At 40.5% G+C, this 13,061-nt stretch overlaps 1 protein-coding gene across 1 annotated transcript in view; it reads right to left on the bottom strand.

Moving 5' to 3' along the window:
- Positions 1 to 3,224, bottom strand: part of LOC108776714 (titin) — a 40,045-nt gene extending 36,821 nt beyond the window's left edge. The window contains exon 1 of the mRNA XM_018543410.1: positions 2,854 to 3,224. The gene's annotated coding sequence lies outside the window, so the exon portion shown is untranslated. The remainder of the gene's footprint in view (positions 1 to 2,853) is intronic.
- Positions 3,225 to 13,061: the final 9,837 nt, after the last annotated feature.

Genomic DNA, 13,061 nt, shown 5'->3' with positions numbered 1-13,061 from the left:
CTCTCTCTCTCTCTCTCTCTCTCTCTCTCTCTCTCTCGGTTATTGCCCTTCCTAGATCACGTGTCTGCCGCGCGAGACACGATTCTTATTTACACTCCATTACCACGTTTCATTTTCGTCGTTCTACCTAACAAGCGCGCGAGCATCGTTGTGGACACAGGTTGATCTTGCTAATTAACGTTCAATAATGAGTACTTTGTTAACGTATTCCCAGTATTTCTCTTTATGCGCGAATGCTGCAAAATCTATTTCTTTCTTATAAACAAAATTCACTTGGGCGTTCAATATTTCCACTTCTTAATTTTTAATCAAATTAAACAATGTATTAATTAAATCTTAAATAAATATTTAAAAAATCACTTGATAGAGTAAAAAAACCTTTTACGTTTCAAAGCCATTTTACTATTATGACAAATAATGCAACATATATTTCTAGTTAACGATCAATCATACACATTATTAACTCAGTAGCAACGAGTTATTTCAAACCTGATGCAAAAATTTGAAACGGTTGTACTGCAATTTATTTATTAAAGACTGAAAAAATGCTGCCATTCTTTTCTAAAACCAGCAGAATTTTTATTCTTTAGAATGAGATTTTACTTTAAAAAATGTTCAAGTTCCATCAATCGCCATAGAGCGGTTTATTAGCATTTTGTTCAAACAGAATACTTTGGAACTTAAATGTAGTTTTCACATAGCCATAATATTTAGGATTAAGAAAAAAAGAGCGAGGATAAAATCGTGTGAGAAAAGATCATTGGCTACGTTCAGCAAAAAGAGCAGCTTTGCAACTGTTGTAAGAGTTTTTAATACATATGATTGGTGTCTTGCCCTTAGTTCCTCACTGGGGATCTAAATGTATAAACTAATCAAGTAATCATATTCAAGAATTTTACAGTTGCAAAGCTGCTTTTTCTGCTGAACGCAATCATTTCTTTTAACGTTCAGCGTTACGGTAGCGACGCGGACAAGTAAGCCTCCTAACTAGTATTGCGTATTAAAACGCAACATCGCAGCCGTGGCTGCGAAGATCGGCAGCGTTATTATGGTCGATATGCAGAGTTAACTGTTCATCGGAAACCTCGCGTTTCCGTTGAAAGGCGATTTAATATATCACGCCCGTTGATCGTTACGCGATAGGCGAGCTATCGGACGCACGTCGACCGTGACGGATTTACCGACCGTTCGTTTTTGCGTGAAGCAAGATTGCTCTTCGCGAACGACGAGATCGCGGCGTGTCGTCAAGAAAATAGCAACAATCGACCGCGAATGTAACAGCAACAGCGGTTGCACGTGCTCGAACGCGAGGCGCCGCGTCATGCAGAATTTCCGATCGTTGTCGTCGCCGTGATCGTCGTCGTCATCGCCGCCACGGTTTCCATGAGATTGAGAGGAGATCCACCACAGGAATGTCCCGTTCATTCACGTGCGTCTCTCTTTATCATTATCGAAAAGAACGCCTAGTCTATTCCGATAGATATAAAGAGGTGGCCCTCATAGATTCCTCTAGTTCGCATGTTTCGTCTCTGTAACTATATCGTTTCCTCGTACGAGACTATTATTTCGATCCCCAATATTTCTATGACTCATTATGTAGGGCCGCACGGCCTCTGTTTCAAATTCTCTTCGACTAGTTGTCGTTTAGAAAATCGATACTTCCGACTATTGATCCGTGTAGAAACATACACCGCTGAAGAAGAATTTAATCACATTTCGTAAAAAATTTTTGAAATTTTTCAACGATGTCTTCAGTTTAGATTTTGCCGAAAAAGTTACAATTGATCTCGCGAGAGTAGATTTTTCGTACAAAATATATTTTATTTTAATTATGTCACTTCTGAGATTGTGTAATTTGCGAGACTGCCCTCGTAATGTTTCGCGATTATCCCATGATCTTCCGGATATCGTGGATATCCAAGATCCCGTCTGTCCTTCAGATTGGAACGGAGGCTTCCTTGATATTTACTTTTGTATTCGGCGGTGTTTGACTCGGTATTCAAACATTGTCTTTTAATTGTGCGAAGTGTTCATGCACGTCTAACTACCTTCACTGACTACAAGTCGACACGCATACCTATTGTACGCCGCGCCGCGCCGCGCCGCCTTGAATTATTTAGAGTATTTAGACATTATACGGACCGGCTCTTTTCGGTTTGACTCTCGGTCCATTTTTACGCGACTTGGGGTGAGAGAAGAAATTATAATATTTCTGCGATTGTTCTTAATCTTCTGTTATTCATTTAATTGTGAAAATCAATAAACAACAATCAATTTACACGGTTTGATAATAAGTGGGGTCGATCGTTCCTTGCTAATTATATCTTAAAGAAACAACCGTTCTTGTATCGGTAAAATATATATTCAATAGAAAATTGATTATTATTTTGCAATCCCATGTTCACAGCAAAGGCAAAGATTTGTAAATATCTAAAGATTAAATAATGTATATACAATTTTTTCTATTTTTACATAAATTATTTAATTTTTCTTATTTTCCAAAATAAGTCAATCACGCATGATAAACGAATTCTTATCACCGGCAACACAAAGTGCAGAAAGATTCTCCATCATGCAACAGAGTTAATTTCTACATCCGTTCTTTCGTATCACTTGGGGATCGAGACATTCTCTTGGTGGTGCACATCATCACAGTTGATAAAATCCATGGCAATGATAAAGTCGACGACGACCACGACAGCCCCGTCACAGCCGCGTGCAGCCGAGAATCACTGATCTTGATCACTTGGATGTCATCGAAGGAGGCGCGACCAACCCGTTTAATCACTTATCCACCCTCAGCAACCGGCCGAGGAGAAAACCGGCACTAAAGTACTTTTCACGATCACTTACCTATCCAGCACGGTCGTCGACGGCGGACGACCCTGACGGCTCGATGCGGCGACGTGATCTCCTCTCGATGCACGGTCGATTTAATCAGTTATTTCGCACCGTGTCGGACGCGTATCTACCGCAGATTTACGGCAAATCTACGTGTTCGCTCCGAAACCGCGATACGACGACGATCGTCTTTCAAAGGGAACCCGGGCTCTCTTCTCTCGCACCCTCGATAAGCGCATGCGAGCGTAAGAGCTTACTCTCTCTCTCTCTTTCTCTCTCTCTCTCCCCCCTTTCTCTCTCTTTCTCTCTCTCTCTCTCTCTCTCTCTTCCTCTCTCTCCTCTCTTTAGCTGGTCCCTCAAAATCACCGCAACACCACACCGAACAGAAGTGAACTACTCGTGCGCCGCCGGTTCACGGTACCTTTCCACCGCCACCGCCACCGCCACCGCCGCCGCCGCCGCCACAGCGCAGCGCAGCGCACCACCGCCACCACCGCCGTGCGCGTCGTGCGGCCCCCTACCTTAAACTCGCCCCACGCCGCGCGAGCGGATTGGCGGGGGAGCAACGAGAGGAGATGTGTACCCGCAGGCTACACACTGGAGAGAGCATCCTCTCTTTTTCTTCTATTCTCGCTCCCTCTCGCGCACACTTCCTCTCCTACTCTATTTCGTTTCCTCTCTCACTCTCTTCCTCTCTCACATTACCTCCTGCTCGCGCCAGCCTCTCCCTCCCCTCCTCCCATACGCTTCTCATCTTTCTCTTTTTCATCCTCCCTCTTCCCCTTTTTCTCAGCGTTCGACCACCAACGGCATGTCCGCAGGACTAACGCGTGTAATGTCCTGAGTATCGGGCGCGGGATGGATAAGGATATATACCTTTTGTCCGGCGTTTTCTCTTCAGCGGCATCCTCGCTGTCCAACTCGCGAATGGATGCGCGCGGATTGTCCTGAACGTATTAGGTGTCATCGGCGAACGGACCGGAGAGGTGCAGGACGATGAAGAGCACCGGTCGGTCGCCGCGCCGCAAGAGCGGTGATGCGCAAGCGCGAGTGCGCATAAACGACGGATTGCGCCCGTCGCGGATACGCGCATTCGCGCTACGCGCGTCGATGCGAGTGTATCTGCTGTGCGGGCTCTCGCTTGGAACGCTCGTTTTCGCTCGAGCTTTTGGAAATTCAGATGGGACACCGATAGAGGGAAATGATCGGAAAGAAATAAAAAATGTCAAGTATCCTCAATTAACTTGGAAATTTATAAATTCATTTTTTTCTTTAGTAAATCTATACGAACACTTTGTATATATTCGTATTGATAACATTCATACAATTAAAGTTAAATTTAGATCGATAAGAACGAATCATGTAGAAGAGACAATCCTATTTTCGGTCAAAACGAATCTTGGTGCTTGATATGTAAATGTATTTGTAAATTTATATACGAATATCATCACAAGCATCAAGTGCCGTTTTCATTTTGATTGAAAATAGAAGTCTTAAAATTCTTTTTCTTATTTAATTACATTAATTTAATTTTTAATTTTTTTCTTTACTAATGTGATTCAATTACGTATTACCGAGAAGCAGAATATAAAGTTAAAGTCTATTTGAGAATTCGACGAAAAAATTGAACAATGACATCAGAAATTCAATCCGCTGACTCACTATCAATCCTTTACGATCGATGAACATGAAGGTAAATTCGCAGCTGGACCAAAAAACGTTTCTCCAATCGTTCGGAGAAAAAATCTTACGGTGAAATCTTCACCGAATCTCTACCTCCATTCATTCCCGTTGTGAGAGAAGACGTGCTTCTTTTTATCGATTTTTATATAGGATACCTCGTATGTGTTACAGCGAAGTAACGTTATTTCCCTGAATCGTTCCCCCGAGTCTCCTTTCCGTATGGTCATTAAATCGGCCGCATAAAGGTTGATAAAGTCCACAGAAACGCAGTCACGTTCTACGAAAGGATGATTTTAACGATGATCTCATCAAGAATGTAATTAGAAAGATCGTATATGTAAAGCAATTTGCTACACGCTCTTATCTAATTGCAAATCGATGGTCCATTTATCAGATTTATTGATTACAGAATTGAGATACACACTGTACACATAATTACTATGCAAAGTTATCCTAACGGCCAAGAATCATACGCGTTTTATTTTCTTTTTTTCAATAAACTTCGAAAAATTATTCTCCGATTTGAGATAACAGAGCCTACGATATATCTTGTATATAATTGATCCGATTATATCTTCCATCCTTGCAAGTTATTTACGTCATACTCTTCCTCAAAAACATACAAAAATTCTGACCGAACGATCGTTAATTGTCTGTGTTTGCCGATAAACCTGAACAATGTCCAGGAAGTTAACCGACACTCTGTCCCTCCTCTCAACCGCTATTCATATACGTATACGTTTGTACAGTGCATCGTCTATATTTACGACGGAGAGGAGTTCATCGGGTAGACGAGAGTAGCAGTAAAACACCGACCATGCAGCGGAGCCCTGCACGATGTACTCGTGAGAGATATCCGAGACGATGTATCCACCTCAGCTCACCTTGGTTCACCTTGGCTCATCGAACGCTAAGGGAGGGGAATTCGGTTCAGCGAACCGTGCGCACGACGAAACTGGTACTCGCTAACTATCGGGATCTTTCTCTTACAAGATCGGTGCCATTGACACTGACATAATAACTCACCGCGACCGTGTTTGTCGGAGTCACGATGTACGAATGAAATTGCCACCGATGGTGTAATGCCTCTTGCATAAGCGGAGAGAGAGAGAGAGAGAGAGAGAGAGGGCAGAGATCGAGCAGTGTACCACGGAAAAGAGAAAGTGACAGGAAGAAAGAGAGAGAGAGGGTGACGAGAGGGGAGAAAGTGAGATGAGAAAGAGAGAAAGACACTGTCGAGCACAGACAGTGAACTTGACCTGGATCTCGGTCAGGGAGAAAGAATGATCGTGGGCTTCTGTAGAAAGGAGAAAGGAGGCGGAGAAAGAGTGAGACCGAGAAAATTACTTTCGATTTCGAACTCTCGCGGAGATCGGTTACACTTTCTCCCTCATTCACCACCACTCGGTGAGATTGTTTCTCCCCCTGATCTATGAGATACACTTTTCGTGACCGCGGAAACGTCGGATAATCATTGCAGCGTCTTGTCTACGTGTCGTAATGACAGTTAGAATACACGGCCGATCTCGGAAATCACATATTATACACAATACAGATATAAAAAGAAACATCGTGTCTTCTGATTTTAAGAATGATTGGCGATTAATGAAAAAATTTTTTATCGTATTCTCGTTACTAGTCTTCTACGGTAATTTGTATAGATTATGACAATCTAAGTCATGATAATTAAAAAATTTCAATGATGTAACGTAGCAGAAAGCGTCTGTCGATGGTTTAGAATTATTCGGATGCAGATATCGCGATTGTTGTGCGCTTGACATGAAAGTACTTTCAGACGGGGATCGTAAAATTCGCGTTCAATCGAGTCGTGTAACACGTAAACGATGAAATCAACTTGTCGCGAACATTACATTGATGACGAGCATCACTTCTACTGCCATCGAAATTACAACAAGACAAATCACACTCATAGGAATTATCTAATAAGATCGAAAAGGATGCCGCTCTTGTCATCGCGCCGCTAATCACATTTGGACACAATACGTAAGCTACACTTAACATGATGTTGAAAATTCAAAGTGATGCAATATACAGTGGTATTCAACGGTACATGGTGACCAAATGTATTCGGTTAAAATATATGTTCTTGGAACGTAGTAGTCTTACAACATTTGTATATGTAAATTACTTTCATAGCACTGCGTTTCAACACAAATAAACGAAGAAAGTCAAATGTCAAAGTGGATTTCGATGCCTAGTATTTTTATGTAAATTTTACAATTTTATGTTTAAATTTTACAATTTCACTTTAAACAAATCTCTCGCTGATTATTTGTCGATCTTAACTGGAATACATAAACAGGAAATTGTAAAATTTATACCAAAATATTATTAGATACTAAAACAATTGATTAAACATAACCTGTTTCGTTTATTTATGTTAAACATTTCTCGGTCGGTTTTACTAACTATTAATTATTGAATTTTAATATATCATAATAAACTTTGAATGTATTAAACTTTTCGATTCTTTCCAAATATCTAGTTCTAAAGAAAAAAAAAGTAATCCTTTTTTGGAGCAAAGATATTTCTACGTTACGTGAAGTGCAATGAAGAGTGAAATATATTAAAGATTCTCGACAAAAATAAGTAACTTTTCTTCTTGATTTTGTTATGCATCTTATCTCAGTCGCTCCATGTTCTACGGAGAAACCAGTCGCTCGCCGAGACGTATCTCCCGATATTACTTGGAGCGGGCAACAAGTCGACGAACGGCCTTGCGACATTTGCCGTGCGGCGAACTTGGCGACTCCGGTCGTCGGACGTTACGTATCGACGACGCCACGATTCACCGGGGAGATGTCGGCGCGATCCCGTTCCCGATGAGATTACAGAGCGACTCTCACGGACGGATAGGTCAGATATTACAAGCGCGTATAGTGAGCGCGAGTCCTCGACTTGTCCCGGCCGTGCGGCATTCTCTTTCTTCGCCTTGTCCTGACCAAGGTTCCAAAGGAGTCTCTTCCTGGCAAGAAGCACCGTTGTTGTCGACACGGCAAATCTGCGTTGCTATCTGCGATTTAACTGCAACGCCCGTCTCGTAAATAAACGCGCGGCCAGTACCGCACATCGTCGCTCCGGTAAATGGAGATATTATGCGGACCTCCCGGTCGCGACTGAATACTAGAGCGGGAAAAAGGAATCGGTGGATCAATGGAACGATGGGAAAAACGGAACGATCGACCGCGGTTTTCCAGTAAAGTTTGCCGCTGTCGCGTGTAAACCTGGCGAAATATTTACCGGACTCTTCACGGGAGTGTACGTGTGCAGGCGGAAGCGCTAATATCGACATGCACGATGGGGGTGTCTTCGGCTCCGCGAACAGTATCCCCCGATTGACCGTAAACATCAGAATTTATGTATAAGCATACAGTAAAATTCTTTTCACGCGCTGCAACGGATACGTTTGAGTGAGAGCTTCACTCCCAAGCTAGACTCCGATACCGTTTTGAGATTCACCCCATTTGAAGCGTATAAGAAATCATATAATATCACAATATAATATATAATATAAATAAATATATAATATAATATAATATAAATTAATATAATACAAGAAATATATAAGGGGATGCTGAAGTGGCCATATTAACGTTCTATCAACGACTATTTTAGCGTTTTATAATTATTTTTAGGTCCTCTAAATTTTTAGATACTTTAGCGAAACCGTTTCTTTTATGTATATATTATGGTTTGAAAAAAGTTCTTAGATCGTGTAAGCATTGTTTTATTTAATCATGTCATTTAAAATTGTCAATTTGAAAAGAATAGACAAATTTTTGCTTTTTCAAATGACTTCTTCAATTCCTTTTGAAGAAAGATCAAAACGCATTAAAGTTTATTGACGTTCAAACTATTTAAGACATTCATATATATGTATATGCGTATAGAAAAATGACGATATCCATTTTGCGATCGCGAGGTGCACGTAGAATATGACGGAAGAGTTCTCTTCCTGGATCCGTTTCGTCGTCGACATCACGACGCAGAGCACGCTGCCAACGTTAAAATAACGCGAAAAACGGTCACGCGTCCCCATAGAGCACGTGCTATCGCGAATACGTATTTCAGATTCTGGGTAAGAATAAACGTTCCGCGTTTGCGACGCCCTGCATTACCATCGATTTCGTGGCTCGCTTTACAATGTTTCATTCGTGTCTGGGAAACGTAACCTGGTCCGATGTTATTTCCGCAATATTAGCGGAGGTCCGTATATCACTGTCAATTATACAGAGTTAAAGACAAACTTCACTGCATTTTGCGACCATTATGTCAAATTTATCCGATGTACCTAAGCGAGAATACGAAACGTTATTTCGAATTGTTCCGCCTTGTAGGCATTGTTCACCATATATTATATATACACTCATATTCCTGGAAATGTACACATAGACAAGCAGTTTATGAGATTATCGTAGAAATTATTCGTTATGTTGGATATGCTGTATCAACATACAAACTTACAATAAGAACTTATATTAAATTGAAATGTAACACGAGAGAACCTTAATTTTCTTTTTAAGAGTCCTTTTTCAATCATCGCTGAATGTTTTCGTTCTTATTTTAGTAAAACGAAATTTTATGGCAGAATCGTAACGGATGCTTTATTGCACGGTGTAGGAAAGTATCATGATCTTGCAGGGCGCATTTTCACGAAAGAGGGTAAATTCTGCGAGATAGTTCTCGCAGGGGATGTAGGAAATCAATAGCGTTGCTAGGGCTGGCTGGAGAGCATGGGACGATGATGCTTTTAAAGCATCCAGAGAGCTCCGACGGTGCGGAGTATACCCACAATGCACGCTTGCAAATTATTCCTCTCTCAAATCTTCTTTTCAGGAAATAAATTTTTGCACGGGGAAGACAATGGAGTTGAAGTTTATCGAATCTTCCCCGTGCTGGAATACGTCCAGCGTCTGTTTCTCGTAAATGGCCCAATAAATATTAATGTCGGTTATGAAGGGAGAGAGTATTTTGTTAATAATAGAATACTGACTTTAGAAGAAAAATAGATCGAGGCTCATCTTTAATTTTAGATAAATTAAAAGCGTTGCGATATTATAAAAGCGATTGTGTTTATTCATTTTTTTTTATTAAAATAATTTTTATCTACATAGAAAATTATTAAAAGTATTGAATTAATAAACTTAACGTACAATTATAAATATACGACTAAATAAAATGTTTTAATATAATTACAAATGTTATGTTTTTATTAATTTCTACAATAAGTGCAGTTTCTGTAAATCTTTTATCAATTTTATATAGCTAAATTATTTTAATATTTTATTTGCTTTATTAATAAAACAACTTAATCTTCTCTTCCGTCTCTCTCTAACTGGTTCCATTATTCCAGATATTCTATTTCTCGCGTGTTACTGGTCGAAACACCGCGGTCACGATATGAAAAACGACTTTAATCTCAAGCCGAGGCAACGGATTTAGGGGTGACTCGTGTCATATGTGGATGGAAGGATAGATGACAGGAAGCGGAAGCCAGGTCGTCGAATATCCATTTGCGAATTTTCTCTTTTTTGTTATTTTCATGATATTCCTATCACGTTGAGTTACCCCTTTCTCTCGCGCTCTCTCCCTCTACGACTTATTAAGCAATCATAAAAACCATTTGCTGAAATATTCCGAGAATTTATATATACGATTGCAAATTTGCAAAACAATTTAATAGCACGTCAGAAAATGTTTGCTCGTGAGATCAAATATCAATTATTGATGATTGGATTCTAGTGAGGGACGGTATAATCCGACGCTTTCCGAACAGTTCCTGTTTAGTTCGCAGCTGTCCCATCGGGTCTCATTGATTTCGATTGATACCGGCAGGTTGGGTTACAATGGGAGGCACCGAGCGTGGGCGCATATGTGCTCTCAGAGAAGAATGACATTACATTGTATGCGAAATCTCGCATGAGAGAGTAAATCCTCGCTATATTGGACATAGGGAAAGAGAGAAGCGGAAGGTTTCCGTGAATGTATGACGAAGCGATTCAAAATGTATCCTCTCCAATACGTACATCTTCGGCGAGTATATCCATCGTATGTACTTGCTCGTAACATCGGATTTCAAGGTAAATAGCAGATGAGACACACTGAAACGCGACTTTATGCGTTGCTTCCCTGCTCAACACACTCCAGTTTTATCGAGTGCATATATACTCCTCATCAAAAATAAAAACTACAGATTTACCTTTCGAAGCGTCTACTGCTCTGAACTCGAGTCATAAATTATGACAAACGATCATCATAGTTATTTTGAATGGAGCATGTTCGGAATTAGGTATATTTACTCGGACGTCGAGCTCAAGTCTGGTGCTCAAGAGGTGCTCGACCGAGTGTAACTATTTCATTTCGACGTTTATGAGGAAATTATGCTCGACTCCTGGTAATTTCGCGCTATTTTACTGTACTGCCATAAAGTGAAGTTCTATGAGACTCTAGCGTAGCAACTGCTCGCTGAACATCTCTTGATTTATCGCGACCATGGTGCGGTCACCTCGTCCCGGACAACGGGCGTTATTAATTTCCTTATAGGATCAAGTCGATAGCATGATTCAGCGTTATAACCGAAGAACCGGAAATTAATCCATATATTATCTCCCGCGAAACACCGGCAAACATCAACAGAGAGACCTCGCAAAATTCGTCAAATCGATAACCATTTTCCGCGCCACTCTTCGTCATTCCTGCGCGTTCCATCAATTCGTCGCTGAAGCATCACTCAAATATTGATAATGGACGAAGAACGTCAAGTCCAATCGCCAGTGGATACGAGCCTTCCGGTTCTCTCGCTCTCTCTTCTTCGCCCGCGGGGAAATTGATTCTCCTTTCAGAGGGTGATTCTGTTTACAAGCACCGACACAGAGGGAGATGACATTGGGGCGCGGGTGGTTTGATTACTACGTTTGTTCGAGTGAGACAAAACGAAAGGGGAAGACAGACAGACCCTTTGACGCGAAGTGGATACTCGAGAAGGTCTTCGTGCGTCGCGGTGGCTGCGTTTGCTCACGTGCCGTGCGTCTCGTTTTTCCAATTCCTTCGCCCCCTTTAGACGTACAATGCGCAGGTTGCCGTTTGATTCCGACCCGTCTCCCGCTACAGTACCCCTCTGAGTCTTTGTGCACATCCGGCAGTAACAAAGCGGAGTCTGCTTTTCTACCCTTCCGAATTCAACGTTTAACATCCAAAGGGAGTTTCGCACTTGAGAGCCTTGTTTTTCGTCGTTTAATAAAACTATTAACATATTAATCGTTTCCAAAAATATGACAAGAAGAAAAAACTATTTTACAGAAAAGAAGAAAAGATGATCGTATACTCGATAAGAAATCATAAGTGGAATCGGCATCAACTTGACATTTGCTCTTAGTATTTTTGTTTTTTTTTTTTTTAACTTTATCATTTATAATTGTTGTTATTTTAATTGACCCAAATATTTTTATGCAATTTCTATTGTTTTTTGGCTAATTCTACGTCAAATACATTGTACGTACCTAGTACTCTCTAGTACCGTTAACAGTATTTTTTTACACTTAAAATAAATAATTGGCCAATACTGGTATTAAATTTCTATAAGAGTTAACTGAATTAAAATATGATTTACTTATAAAAAATGCATTATATTCTATTGTGATATCGTACAACTGGATCTTTTATTTTTTTGCACATTTCTACGCGATAAATCGTCGAAATCTCTTCACCCAGGCGAGTCTGGATAACAGTCAAATTGAGCCTCGTGTAAAAGAAGTGTCACAAAAAAAGGGACGGACGTTCCGACGGTACCGTTGCTCTAACAAAACTGTATCACGACGGGTTTCATTCGACGACAGCGAGATTTACGTTCGAGTATCCGCCGACAGGCGATTACCACCACGAAATTAGCTTCCGCGAGCGAGCACTACTCGCTTTTTTCAATCTGTTGACTGTTTCTTTTTTCTCTGTGAGATTAAAGGCGTATCACGTCGCGTTTCAGACGAGGGACAACAGCGAAATTGGCCGAATGAGAGAGAGCCAGTAATACTGTTCAATTATAAATAGATTCTCTTATGCGCCAATTCATGTCAGCGATATTGCTCAGTCATAAAACACATCAGTGGAAACAAGCGATCATATATTGATATCGAATCTGCATTCAATAGCTTTTACATTATTAACACGTTATGCACAAATTGTTATTTCCAAACTCGATAATTTGATGATACGAAGAATTAATATCTTTTTCAAAATATCTGCAAATCTATACGATACAGTTTGTTGTCAAATATCGTAATATTAATGATACTGCTAAATACAATATCATTAATAATACGATAAATACCTGCAAATAATGAGAATGCAAGTACATTCCGATGCAATCAAGTGCAGTGACGGCAATTTTACAACAGACTCGTCTGAGAGATCGCTAACCGTTAAACTGTCTTATTTTACCCAACAATTACGCGATGCAATGCAATTTGACATTATTATGCACGCGTGGTTGAATAGGAATGAACACGAAGAAATGAGGAATC

This window comes from Cyphomyrmex costatus, unplaced genomic scaffold (genome assembly GCF_001594065.2).
Source record: "Cyphomyrmex costatus isolate MS0001 unplaced genomic scaffold, Ccosl1.0 scaffold374, whole genome shotgun sequence".
NCBI lineage: Eukaryota > Metazoa > Arthropoda > Insecta > Hymenoptera > Formicidae > Cyphomyrmex > Cyphomyrmex costatus.
This window is presented reverse-complemented; position numbering and strand designations above follow the sequence as displayed.